Here is a 13,289-nt window from a genome sequence, read left to right as displayed (position 1 = left end):
ATTTGGAGGGGGAGGTGGGTGAGTGGGAGGGGGGTGAGAGTGGAGTGATAGGGGGTTGTGGGAGGCAGGAATGGGTGTTGGGGGAGGGGGGGTGGGTGGGGGTCGGGGAATGGGTGTGGGGGGATGGTAGGGGATGCAGGAGCGGGGAGGTGGGTATGGGGAAATGGCGGAGAGGGGATAGGTGTTGGGGGGGTGGTGGTCACCTTCCTCACCCTCCTCCAGGCCAATCCTTTCATCATGAATACACTGCAGCATCTGCTGGATCGGGGTGTTGTTGAGGTTAGAGCTTCCATCCCCAGCAACATGGGCTGATTATTGTCAAGATTAATTTCCAGTCAGACAGTGGCACATTAAAAGCTCATACATTGTGCGTTCCCTCGACTGCATGATTGCAGGATGATTATCACCAGTTTATTTCCTTCTCATACAATTATGGACAAAATGATACATTACTGGCTGCAGACTCTCTCTCAATAAATCAACTAAATGGCTGAGTTTTGCTCCAAATTCTGTTCCCTTGTTTCCCTCCTTCCCGCCAGGCTTGGTCTTTATTTCGAGAGGTAACAATTGGAGCAGTTGTACTGTGAAGCTGGCGTGTTGCGCGCGGTGTGACTGGGCATTAACTCGGCCTGTCCACGCACGGTCGACCCTCCCCTGCCCCCCCCGCGGGATCGCGATGGAACCGAGATCAACGACCAACTGGCCGACCGTGCTGGTCAAAGGGAGGCCTGGCCAACTCCACACTGCCCGAGGACAGCACAGAGTCCGTGTGCTCCCAGCCCACTGCTCTCCATGGTGGCCTGGCCCACACTGCAAGCTGACTGCCTTCTGCTTACAGCCGCATTTAGCCAGCGTTTGACCTACATGGATTACCAGGGTAGACACAAAGTGCTGGAGTAACTCAACGGGACAGGCAGCATCTCTGGAGAGAAGGATTGGGTGACGTTTCAAGTCGAGACCCTTCTTCAGACTGACCCGGTCTCGTCCCCAAACGTCACCCATTCCTTCTCTCCAGAGATGCTGCCTGTCCCGCTGAGTTACTCCAGTACTTTGTGTCCATTTTCGATTTAAACCCGCATCTGCAGTTCTTCCTTACACATGGATAACCAGGGTGGTGTGTGTATGGAACAAGCTGCCAGAGGTAGTGGTTGAGGCTGGGACAATCCCAATGTTTAAGAAACAGTTAGACAGGTACATGGATAGGACAGGTTTGGAGGGATATGGACCAAATGCAGGCAGGTGGGACTAGTGTAGCTGGGACATGTTGGGCCGAAGGGCCTGTTTTCACGCTGTATCACTCTTTCCATGAAAAGGAGGATTTTATCATGGACTGGGCAATAAGTGAAGATGAAATAATAAACGAGACATTCCAGTCGCAGCTATCACCATTAGAGATGTTGTCTCTCACAAGCTTCTATCATTCATCAATCCAAACTATGAACAAAACTGGAGGTGAAAGTTCAGGAATGAAGCAGATTCGAACTCGTCCACTTCATTGTTTCCCATGTATGTGAGTCGGCAGATGATGTTTTGGGACATTAATGTATCATGCTCTGGAGAGTGTAGACTCAGCCTCATCAGCCCTGGGCGGCACGGTGGCGCAGCGGTAGAGTTGCTGCCTCACAGCGCCAGAGACCAGGGTTCGATCCTGACCACGGGTGATGTCCGTACAGAGTTTGTACGTTCCCCCCGTGACCTGCGTGGGTTTTATCTGGTGCTCTGGTTTCCTCCCACACTCCAAAGACATTCAGCTTTGTAGGTTAATTGGCTTTTGTCAATTGCAAATTGTCCCTAGTGTGTGTAGGATAGCGTTAGTGTGCGGGGATCGCTGGTTGGTGTGGACTCAGTTGGCCAAAGGGCTTGTTTCCCACAACACAAATTATTTCGTGCAAGATAAAGCCGGTAAAGTCCGATCAAAGATAGCCCGAGGGTCTCCAATAAGATAAATAGTAGTTCAGCACTGCTCGGTAAAAACAGTCCCTGTATGTGGAGATGTGCGTTTTCACACTTCTGTACCTCTTTTGCCCGATGGGAGAGGGGGGAAGAGGGAGTGACCGGGGTGCGACTCATCCTTGATTATGCTGCTGGCCTTGCCGAGGCAGCTGGTGATAGGAATGGCGTCCCTTGAGGCATGATCTCAACCAGATTGGAGAAATCCCAAATCCCAACACTTCAGCCCACGTTGGTTTTGAATGCAGGAGGAAACTGCAGGTAGACCTTTTATTTCATTGTAGACAGCCTGCAGTTGGATTGTGAAGACAGTGAGCTCTGTATCGGGGATCTGGTAGGGAACGCCCTGATGTTCAGTCACTCCACTGCATTCTCCTGCTTCGCCTTTATCATTCACTAGGCATTAATCATCCCAAAACCTGTGGCTTTCTCCTCTGAGAATAATAATGGTGTCATGGAACTCAGAGTCTCTATTTCTAGGTTATTTGGGAATGTCATGGAGTTGTCAGCACATAATTCAAAACTTTCAAATGAGAAACAAAATGTGGTGAAATTAGACTCCACTTTTATGATGAATTAGTGATGTGTTTTAATAAGATTTAAATCACTTGATCATTAAACATTGTCAAATAACCAACTACACAGAACAATGAAAAGAACAGGCCCCTCGGCCCACAATGTCTGTACTGAAATGATCCCCTCTGCCTGTACAAGATCCAGATGCCTCCATTCGCTCCATACCCATGGGCCCATCCAAAAGCCTCTAAAACACCACTATCATATCTGCCTCCCCCATCACCCCTGGCGTTCCAGGCACCCACCACCCACCACCCACCACCCTCTGTGTAAAAACACTTGCCCTACATATCTCGTATGGGAGTGGCGGCGCCTAACGGCAACGGCTCGACTACAGACGTCTGTCTTTTTTTATTTTTTGTCTTGTTAAATGTATCTTTGAGTCAGTTTTTATTTTATTTTTTAGCTGTGTATATGTGGGGGGTGGTGGGGGGGGGCTGTGGGGGAAACCGCTAATCTCTTCCCTGTGCGGGGACCCGACTATTCCCTGTCGGGTCTCGGATGTTGTTGGGCCCAACATCGTGGAGCCGGCGGTGACCTCCGGCCGGGACTAACCTGGGGGCTCCAGTTGCAGAGCCTGCGGAACTGACATCGCGGAGCTGGCCAACTTCGGAGCGGGAAGAGCTGTGGTGGCGCGCGGCTGCGACCCGACTTTTGGAGTTCGGAGGCACCGGCCGCAGACCTGGTGGACGGGAACATCGGGAGCTCGCAGGTCCCTGGTGGGAGACCGCTTTTCCGAGCTCCACAACGGCGACTTCTCCCGCTGGAATCGCGGGTTTAAGGACATGGAGCCGGGGCCTAACATCACCCGGCGTGGCTTAAACGGCCTCAGGACTTACCATCGCCCGCCGGGGGCTTTAACATCGGAGACCCAGTTCGCCTCGACACTGCAGTTGGACTGTTGGACCGCGGGAGAAGGAACAAAGGGAAGAGATAAAGACTTTGCCTTCCATCACAGTGAGGAGATGTTGGAGACTCACTGTGATGGATGTTTATGTAAACTGTGTTAAGTGTGGGTCTTGGATTGTGTTTGTAATATAAAAAACTGGAGAAATGGAATTTTGTTCAAACCCAGGTTTGAATGACAATAAATAGCATTCTATTCTATTCTATTCTATTCTATTCTATTCTATTTAAACTTTGCCTCTTTCACTTTATAAAGGCCTGGATAGAGTGGATGTGGAGAGGATGTTTCCACTAGTGGGAGAGTCAAGGACCAGATGCCACAGCATCTCAGAATAAAAGGACGTTCCTTTAGGAAGGAGATGAGGTGGAACTTCTTTAGTCAGAGGGTGGTGAATCTGTGGAATTCATTGCCACAGAAGGCTGTGGAGGTCATCAATATGTATTTTGATGGCAGAGATTGATAGATTCTTGATTAGTACGGGTGTCTGGGGTTATGGGGAGAAGGCAGGAGAATGGAGTTGAGGGAGAGATAGATCAGCCATGATTGAATGGCGGAGTAGATTTGATGGGCCGAATGGCATAATCGGCTCCGAGATATGAACATGAATTTAAAGCTATGCCTTCTAATCTTTGACTGGGTGTGCTTCTTGTATACAGGTCTTCCCTCAGTCTCTGATGTTCCAGAGAAAACAATGGAAGCTTGTCCAACCTCTCCCACAGAAACTGCATGTTCTTCATTCTGGCTTTCTGTAACATTGTATGCTGCAGTACAACAGGAACTCCTCAGGCCACAGTGGTGGCTCCACATCTGCTGGCTGGTCCTCTCTGTTTCTCCATCCCCATTCCTGCTTTCCCTTTGATTGGGATGTGGGGACAGAGGAGAGCAGTTTAACTTGGAATCATATTTGGCCGAACACTGACTCTCCCCTAGTCCCATCTACCTGCACTCAGACCATAACCTTCATTCCTTACCCATCCATATACCTATCCAATTTATTTTTAAATGATAAAATCGAACCTGCCTCCACCACTTCCACTGGAAGCTCGTTCCACACAGCTACCACTCTCTGAGTAAAGCAGTTCCCCCTCATGTTGCCCCTAAACTTTTGTCCCTTAATGTCCTCTTGTTTGAATCTTCCCTACTCTCAATGGAAAAAGCTTATCCATGTCAACTCTGTCTATCCCTCTCATCATTTTAAAGACATTTATCAAGTACCCCCTTAACTATGTTCTATGCAGTTGGTTAAAAAAGTTAATTGACCGAGTTTAATTATCAAATGAAAATTATTAAGGTTATTAGTTGAGTGGAAGATGGTCAGTCGGATGCAAAGAGCCGGCCACAAATTAGAGCAAGGGAATGAAGGGAGTTTAGAGTGAATTTAGAGTGAAGTGCGGCACAGTGGCACAGTTGGCTGGTTGGTGCGGATTCGGTGGGCCGAAGGACCTGTTTCTGCACTATATCTCTGAAATCTAGAGCCTCGTCTAAAGACTGGAAGACAATGTAGCCGCAACCTGCTTTCTTGATCATTTACAACAGAGATGAGGGAAAACCTTTTCACCCAGAGTTGTGAATCTGTGGAATTCTCTGCCTCAGAATGCAGTGGAGGCCAATTCTCTGGATGCTTTCAAGAGAGAGTTAGATAGAACTCTTAAAGATAGCGGAGTCAGGGGATATGGGGAGAAGGCAGGAACGGGGTACTGATTGTGGATGATCAGCCATGATCACAGTAAATGGCTCGAATGGCCAAATGGCCGAATGGCCTACTCCTGCACCTTTGGTCTATTGTCTATTGTCTATTGCATTTCGTTGTCTCTGTACTGTACACTGACAATGACAATTAAAATTGAATCTGAATCTGATTATCAATCCTTAATCCTTCCCACCAATTTGCCTGAGCATATCCCATCTCAGTACAACTTGTACAATCGCTGTTTAGTAACTTGCCTTCCCCCTCCCCCCCTCAAATCTCTGCTCACCCTGATCACATCACAGTAGTGGGCAATCCCTCCAACTGCTCTCTGCTGCCCACACAACCACTCCACCCTAGCCACCCCCATCCCGACTGTTCAAAGTCCCGGTGAACTGCATGGCGCAGGTAGACCCTGCGAGCGAAGGTCAACTTAGGCTGCTGCGGTTTGTGAGACGGCATTACGGGCCTTTCTGGCCAACTGCAGTTGCCACAGTGAATGGCGCCAATACATGGCGACTCTTGCATATATACTCAATGGGCTCTTTCACATTGTAATTATGTTTGGCTATAAACTGCATGCAAAACAACGTATCTCACTGTACCTTGAGAGAGGTGATAATAAAGGGGCCATTGAACCTCTGAATCCCACTCTATCCTTCCCCCATCACCGCTGTTGTTTGAGATTATATATGTAAAGAACTTGGTCATATATATATATGTGGATGGGTTGGTTAGTAAGTCTTGCAGATGGCACCAACATTGGTGGAGTTGTGAACAGTGAGAAAGTCTGTCAAAGGGTACAACAGGATTTAGATCAGTTACAGAAACGGGTGGAGATATGGCAGATGAGTATAAAGGGGTAGGGCATTTAGGACTGAGATGAGAAAAACCGTTTTCACCCAGAGAGTTGTGAATCTGTGCAATTCTCTGCCACAGAAGGCAGTGGAGGCCAATTCACTGGATGTTTTCAAGAGAGAGTTAGATATCGCTCTGAGGGCTAACGGAATCAAGGTAGATGAGGTGAAAGCAGGAACTGGGTACTGATTCTGGATGATCAGCCATGATCGTATTGAATGGCGGTGCTGGCTCGAAGGGCTGAATGGCCTACTCCTGCATCTGTAGTCTATGTTTCTATGAGTTTAATCTGAGCAATTGTGAGGTGTTGTCCTTGGGGAGGTAGAATGTAAGGGGAAAGTATACGGCGGCACGGTGGCGCAGCGGTAGAGTTGCTGCCTTACAGCGCTTGCAGCGCCAGAGATCCGGGTTCGATCCCGACCAGGGGTGCTGTCTGTACGGAGTGTGTACGTTCTCCCCGTGACCGCGTGGATTTTCTCCGAGATCTTCGGTTTCCTCCCACACTCCAAAGACGTACAGGTTTGTCAGTTGTGTAGGAAGGAACTGCAGATGCTGGTTTAAACTGAAGATAGACACAAAAAGCTGGAGTGACTCAGTGGGACAGGCAGCATCTCTGGAGAGAAGAAATGGGTGACTTTTCAGGCCGAGACCCTTCTTCGCAGTTTGTAGGTTAATTGGCTCGGTATAAATGTAAATTGTCCCTAGTGCAACCTTCCCTCCATTGACGAACTGTACACTGCAAGGGCCAGGAAGCGAGCGGGCAAGATCATCTCTGACCCCTCTCACCCTGGCCACAAACTCTTTGAATCACTTCCCTCTGGAAGGCAAAGCTGCCACAGCCAGACATAAAAACAGTTTTTATCCACGAGTAGTTGCTCTACTCAACAGCCAAAAACCTGTAGCCTCCCTTTGATCTGGTATTTTGTTGGTTCACATGCTTGATCAATGGTGTTTTATCATTAATGTTTTATTATTATTAATGTTTAGTGTTTTCTGAGTCATTCGTAACTGTCACTGTATGTCATGTTGTTACTTGTGAGCGGAGCACCAAGGCAAATTCCTTGTATGTGAATACTTGGCCAATAAACTTACTTACTTACTTACTTAGTGTGTGTAGGATATTGTTAATGTGCGGAAAGAGATCGCTGGTCAGTGAGGACTCGGTGGGCCGAAGGGCCTATTTCTGTCTCAACCCGAAATGTTGCCCATTCCTTCTCTCCAGAGATGCTGCCTGTCCCGATGAGTTACTCCAGCTTTTTGTATCCATCTTCGCTTTAAACTAAACAATATCTGTGGAAAGATGTCAGGTCAAACCCATCTAAACATACGTTTCTGAGAATCCATGAGTTTATGTGTATTAATTAATATCAATCTCATACTAATAATAATAATAATGAATTTTATTTAATGGGCGCCTTTCATACATCTCAAGGACACCTTACATAGTAATCGGAATAAAAACATATAATCGGAGTAAAACAAGTAATTAAAGACATCACAATGACACAAATTAAAAACAGAATTCAATCCAAAAACAGAAAATCAAAAACACAGTGTGAATACTACAACCATGTGTGAAGCTCTAATGCCCGGTGTGGTGTTTAAACTGCCTTGAATTGTCTGGAATATATATCTCAACACAAATAGAAGTGATACTTGCATCAGCTGAAGCATTCAAACTGGTGCTGAAGTAAAGGAAGGTAGCGTGCCTTAACGTATGATGAGCGTTTGACGGTGCTTGGCCTGGACTCCCTGGAGTTTAGAAGGATGAGGGGGGGACCTCATTCAAACACGGTACACGTGATCATAAATTAAACTAAACTAATGTAAGGGTATGTCTGAAGTCTGAAGAACCAAAACATCACCCATTTCTTCTTTCCAGAGATGCTGCCTGTCCCGCTGAGTTACTCTGGCATTTTGTGTCTCTCTTCGATTTAAACCAGCATCTGCAGTTCTTTCCGACACATAGGGCATGTTTGATGCTGCATCTTTAAACTAAACTAACTACAACATTTAACAGCAAGAGTGGAATATATCAGGAGATACTAGGGGGAAGGAAATCATTTTTCCTGACAGTTTTATAAAGAGATTGTTAATCCAATTGTGTAGGTCAATGCCAACATAGACATGTTTACAATGCTTCTGCTAACAAGTAGCTTTCATAGCCAATCTCATATCATGCCAGGCTGGGGAGACATTGTCCTGATCCTGACAAGGGCATTTCAACCTCACTCTCACAGGGAAGTGTCGGGGCGGAGAAACGCAATTCTTCACGTGAGACTTTCAGAGCACGGGTTTCATGATGTTCAGGGTTGTACAAGCTGACACAACATCAATCCCGTTGCCCGTGGAGGCGATAACTGGGGACAACAGAAGGAAACACTAATTTCATTCACGCCCCAGGCACACTTGTAACCACACGGTGAGCAGACAAGTGCGCGTCCGTTTAATGGCAGCAATAGAAAGCTGCACACAAGCCACTAAACTAATCCACTGGAATAAATATTTAAAAGATATTGCGGCTTCTTGTTGCTCTGTTGTGCCAAAGAAAGGTCTCGACCTGAAACGCCACCCATTCCTTCTCTCCAGAGATGCTGCCTGTCCCGTTGAGTTACTCCAGCACTTCTAAGTAGCAATGTTACAAAATTTTGAGATTTTAAAAATCAAGTCTGCAATTTATCCCATCAGATAAAGCATAAACATAAGTTTAATTTGACACCTAATTCACTTTCATATCTCAAGTATTTAAAAAGTTATGGCCATTTTCATACTGGGAAATGAGCATCTTGTTCCCTATTGATTTTCTATGGACATAACAAAAAAGTTGTGATCGTGAACAGTCAAAAGCCCATAGCTTTCTTAAAAATTAAGAGAACTGAATGAAATTTTCAGTTATCATAGATTGAAGCATTCTGAAACAAATATAAAATAATCTTACTTGGATGACCTGGAATTAAAGCATATAATTAGTTAGTTACCTAATTGTAGCTAATTTCAGACCAATTACTAGATCTAAACATCTATCCATTTCTTAATAAATGATTAACATTTTTAAATAGCCTAAATGTCCAAATAATATTCACAAATAATTCACAATAAAACATGATTTTTAAATCTCATTTACATTAATTTATAGGCCAAATGGAAGGAATTTAGTGTTCAATTGCTGTAAATAAATGCCCATTTAAATCAGCTTTCCAGTGGGTCCCTGTGGAACGCGCTGGTTTAGAACGTTCACATTGCGCTAGATTTGTGCCCCAAATGCTGAGAAAAATACTGCGGGATATAATGGGCCCAAAATGAGCTTCTCGCAATATTAAACTTTGTATAAAGGGATCTTTAGAAGCCCTTTTTAATGTAAAAATATACAACTTACCTTCTATGGTTTGCTTTATGAGACCCTGCGGTTGCTGGTGGTCGCGGGTTTAGAGATTGATTTTTAAACTACTATAACTATTATACGAGGCCTTTAAAACTAATAATAGCTTTTGCGACGGGGTCTTTCAGCGATTTTTCGTTAATAATTAACTAGGCTGAACATCTTCGATTTGAACAGCCTAGAGAAAATCGCGTTTTAAACCCGCCCCCTCTAAACGGCGCCAAAATCGCGCACACCCGCAGCGGCAGATTTTCAACGATGCTTCAGGTACGCTTTGCAACATACCTATTCTAAGTCCTTGCATATGTGAAAACAGACTGGTATCGCACAGATGCAAAGATGCAGATGCTGAAATCTGGAGAAAAATGCAAACTACTGGAGGAACTGATGATTCAGTTGCCTGATAACAGCTGGGAAGAATGTCCCTGAATCTGGAGGTGTGTGTTTTCACACTTCTGTACTATTTGCCTGATGGGAGAGGGGAGAAGAGGGAGTGGCCAGGGTGCGACTTGTCCTTGATTATGCTGCTGGCCAAAGATCCTATAGCGAGCAAGATAGACCACTCGACGAAAAAGACGTAGTACGGTCATGGGCAGATTCGTGGGTAATTTTCGGCCCCATTTCCGTAACCGGCTTCCGTCTCCGCACCAAAGATCCCGTAGCGGAGCAAAGATACTAGTGCGGAGACGGAGGCCGGTTACGGAAACATCCTCGTAAAAATAACAGTTCTTTGGTAAAAATCTTCTCCTCATTTTCAGAATTATAATTTATTAACACAAACTGTTCCCCCGCAACGTTGATTACACTGCGAGGCGGGTCGGGTTACTGAAATGGATGAAAAAAAGGCCCACGTTCCGTTTCGTTGCATACTACACGTCAGCCCATTGCATTTAGAAGGAGTGGTCTATCTTGCTGCTGGCCTTGCCAAGGCAGCATGAGGTTTAAATGGAGTCAATGGAAGGGAGGTTGGTTTGTGTGATGGTCTGGGCTGCGTCCACAATTTGCTGCAGTTTCTTGCGGTCTTGGATGGAGCTGTTCCCAAACCGTGCTGTGATGCATCCTGTAATGCAGTGCAAGAAAGTGTAAGGACTCTTCCATGCACAACATTGGAAAATGGTGAATATAAATATATTTACAATCATTGTAAAATCTAAGTATTAACACCAGAACTGTGGATGTACACTACGCACGCTTTGACAGGGAGAATACTGATGTGCCTGCCCGATCCCCCATTCGCTGCGATGGCATTTCAGTCTCAGTCACAGAGGCCGATGTCAGGAAATCCTTCAGAGGGGTGAACCCCCGAAAAGCACCTGGTCCTGATGGTATACCCGGTCGTGTTCTAAAAACCTGTGCGGACCAACTGGCGGGAGTTTTTACGGACATTTTCAACCTCTCACTTCTGAGCTCTGAGGTCCCCACCTGCTTTAAAAGGGCATCAATTATACCGGTGCCCAAGAAGAGTAAGGTGACATGCCTCAATGACTATCGACCAGTGGCACTAACGCCGGTGGTGATGAAGTGCTTTGAGAGGTTGATCATGGAGCAAATCAACTCCTACATCGACAAAAACCTGGACCCACTGCAGTTCGCGTACCGCCACAACAGATCAACGGTGGATGCGATCTCGCTGGCCCTCCACTCCGCACTGGACCACTTGGACAACAAAAACTCATATGTCAGGCTGTTATTCATTGATTACAGCTCGGCATTTAACACAATCATCCCCTCCAAACTGGTTACCAAACTCGCAGAACTGGGTCTCTGCGCATCCCTCTGCAACTGGATCCTCGACTTCCTCGTCCACAGACCACAGTCTGTTCGTATTGGTGGAAATGTGTCAGCCTCAATAACAATCAGCACGGGAGCACCTCAAGGCTGCGTGCTCAGCCCCCTGCTGTACTCACTCTATACCCATGACTGCGTAGCGAACCACAGTGCGAACTCCATCATCAAGTTCGCTGACGACACCACTATTGTGGGGCGTATCACTGATGGGGATGAGTCAGAGTACAGAAGAGAGATCGAGCAACTGTCCATATGGTGCCAGCGCAATAACCTGGCCCTCAACACCAGCAAAACCAAGGAACTGATTGTGGACTTTGGAAGGAGTAGGAGGGGGACCCACAGCCCCATTTATATCAACGGGTCGATGGTTGAAAGGGTCAAGAGCTTCAAATTCCTGGGCGTGCACATCTCTGAAGATCTTTCCTGGTCCGAGAACACTAATGCAATCATCAAAAAAGCACATCAGCGCCTCTACTTCCTGAGAAGATTACGGAGAGTCGGATTGTCAAGGAAGACTCTCTCTAACTTCTACAGGTGCACAGTCGAGAGCATGCTGACCGGTTGCATCGTGGCTTGGTTCGGCAATTTGAGCGCCCTGGAAAGGAAAAGACTACAAAAAGTAGTAAACACTGCCCAGTCCATCATCGGCTCTGACCTTCCTTCCATCGAGGGGATCTATCGCAGTCGCTGCCTCAAAAAGGCTGGCAGTATCATGAAAGACCCACACCATCCTGGCCACACACTCATCTCCCTGCTACCTTCAGGTAGAAGGTACAGGAGCCTGAAGACTGCAACAACCAGGTTCAGGAATAGTTACTTCCCCTCAGCCATCAGGCTATTAAACCTGGCTCGGACAAAACTCTGATTATTACCAACCACTTTCTGTAATTTGCACTATCAGTTTATTTATTCATGTGTGTATATATTTATATCATGGTATATGGACACATTTATCTGTTTTGTAGTAAATGCCTACTATTTTCTGTGTGCTTAAGCAAAGCAAGAATTTCATTGTCCTATACAGGGACACATGACAATAAACTAACTTGAACTTGAACTTGAACTTGAACTTGGATGACAATAACACTCTGTTTTTATGCATCTTCGGCACATTACCAAACATTGTGGTTTCTAAGGAAACAAGTGTCTGGGGGAAGGTTTCAGTGTATGCCAGGAAGTGTTTATGTATCCTGTTTGATTTAGTTTAGAGATACAGCATGGATACAGGCCCTTCAGCCCACCGAGTCCACACCGACCATCGATCACCCATTCACACTGGTTCTATGTTGCCACACTTTCACATCCACTCCCTGCACACAAGGGGCAATTAATAGAGGCCAATTATCCTACAAACCCGCACATCTTTACAAACCCACGCAGACACAGAGAGAACGTGCAAACTCCACACAGACAGCACACGAGGTCAGGATGGAACCTGGGTCTCTGGTGCCGTGAGGCAGCTGCTCCAGCATGCCACCCTTTGGTGTTGTTCATTGCTAGAATTGGCTGCACTGAGATATTTCACCAACATGAATATTAAAGTATAAACACAGAATCATTTATCACTGTGAAACAGAGGTGTTAAACATGACTCTTCACCAGGCATCTACCGTGAAATATTTGCAGTTATTCATCAGAATTTCTCTTCCTCTTCGACGAGCTGCCACAGTCCAATTTGCTATCCAATTATGATACACTAATTAGCAGATTTTCACTTATGTAAATGAGATGACTGAAGGACAAGGGGAGATCTTCCTTTCAATGAGGCCCCAAACCCAATATTACAAAAACATGAAAGTAATGATGGAATTCGGAGAGTGACTGATATTCTGCCCTGGGGATTGTTATATTTTAAGACATCTCTGCTTCTCCCACCTAAGTCAGGTTTAGTAAGGCGTTTGACAAGGTCCCGCAAGGTAGGATGGTCTAGAAGGTCGAGGCACAAGGGAACCAAGGTGAGCTGGCTAATTGGATCTAAAATTGTCTTGGCGATCGTAGGCAGAGGGTAGTGGTGGAGGAGTGCTGGTCTGTTATGCTGCGACTCGAGTCATAGAGTCATAGACTGATACAGTGTGGAAACAGACCCTTCGGCCCAACTTGCCCATACTGGCCAACATGTCCCAGCTACACTAGTCCCTCCTGTG

This window comes from Amblyraja radiata, chromosome X (genome assembly GCF_010909765.2).
Source record: "Amblyraja radiata isolate CabotCenter1 chromosome X, sAmbRad1.1.pri, whole genome shotgun sequence".
Lineage (NCBI taxonomy): Eukaryota > Metazoa > Chordata > Chondrichthyes > Rajiformes > Rajidae > Amblyraja > Amblyraja radiata.
This window is presented reverse-complemented; position numbering follows the sequence as displayed.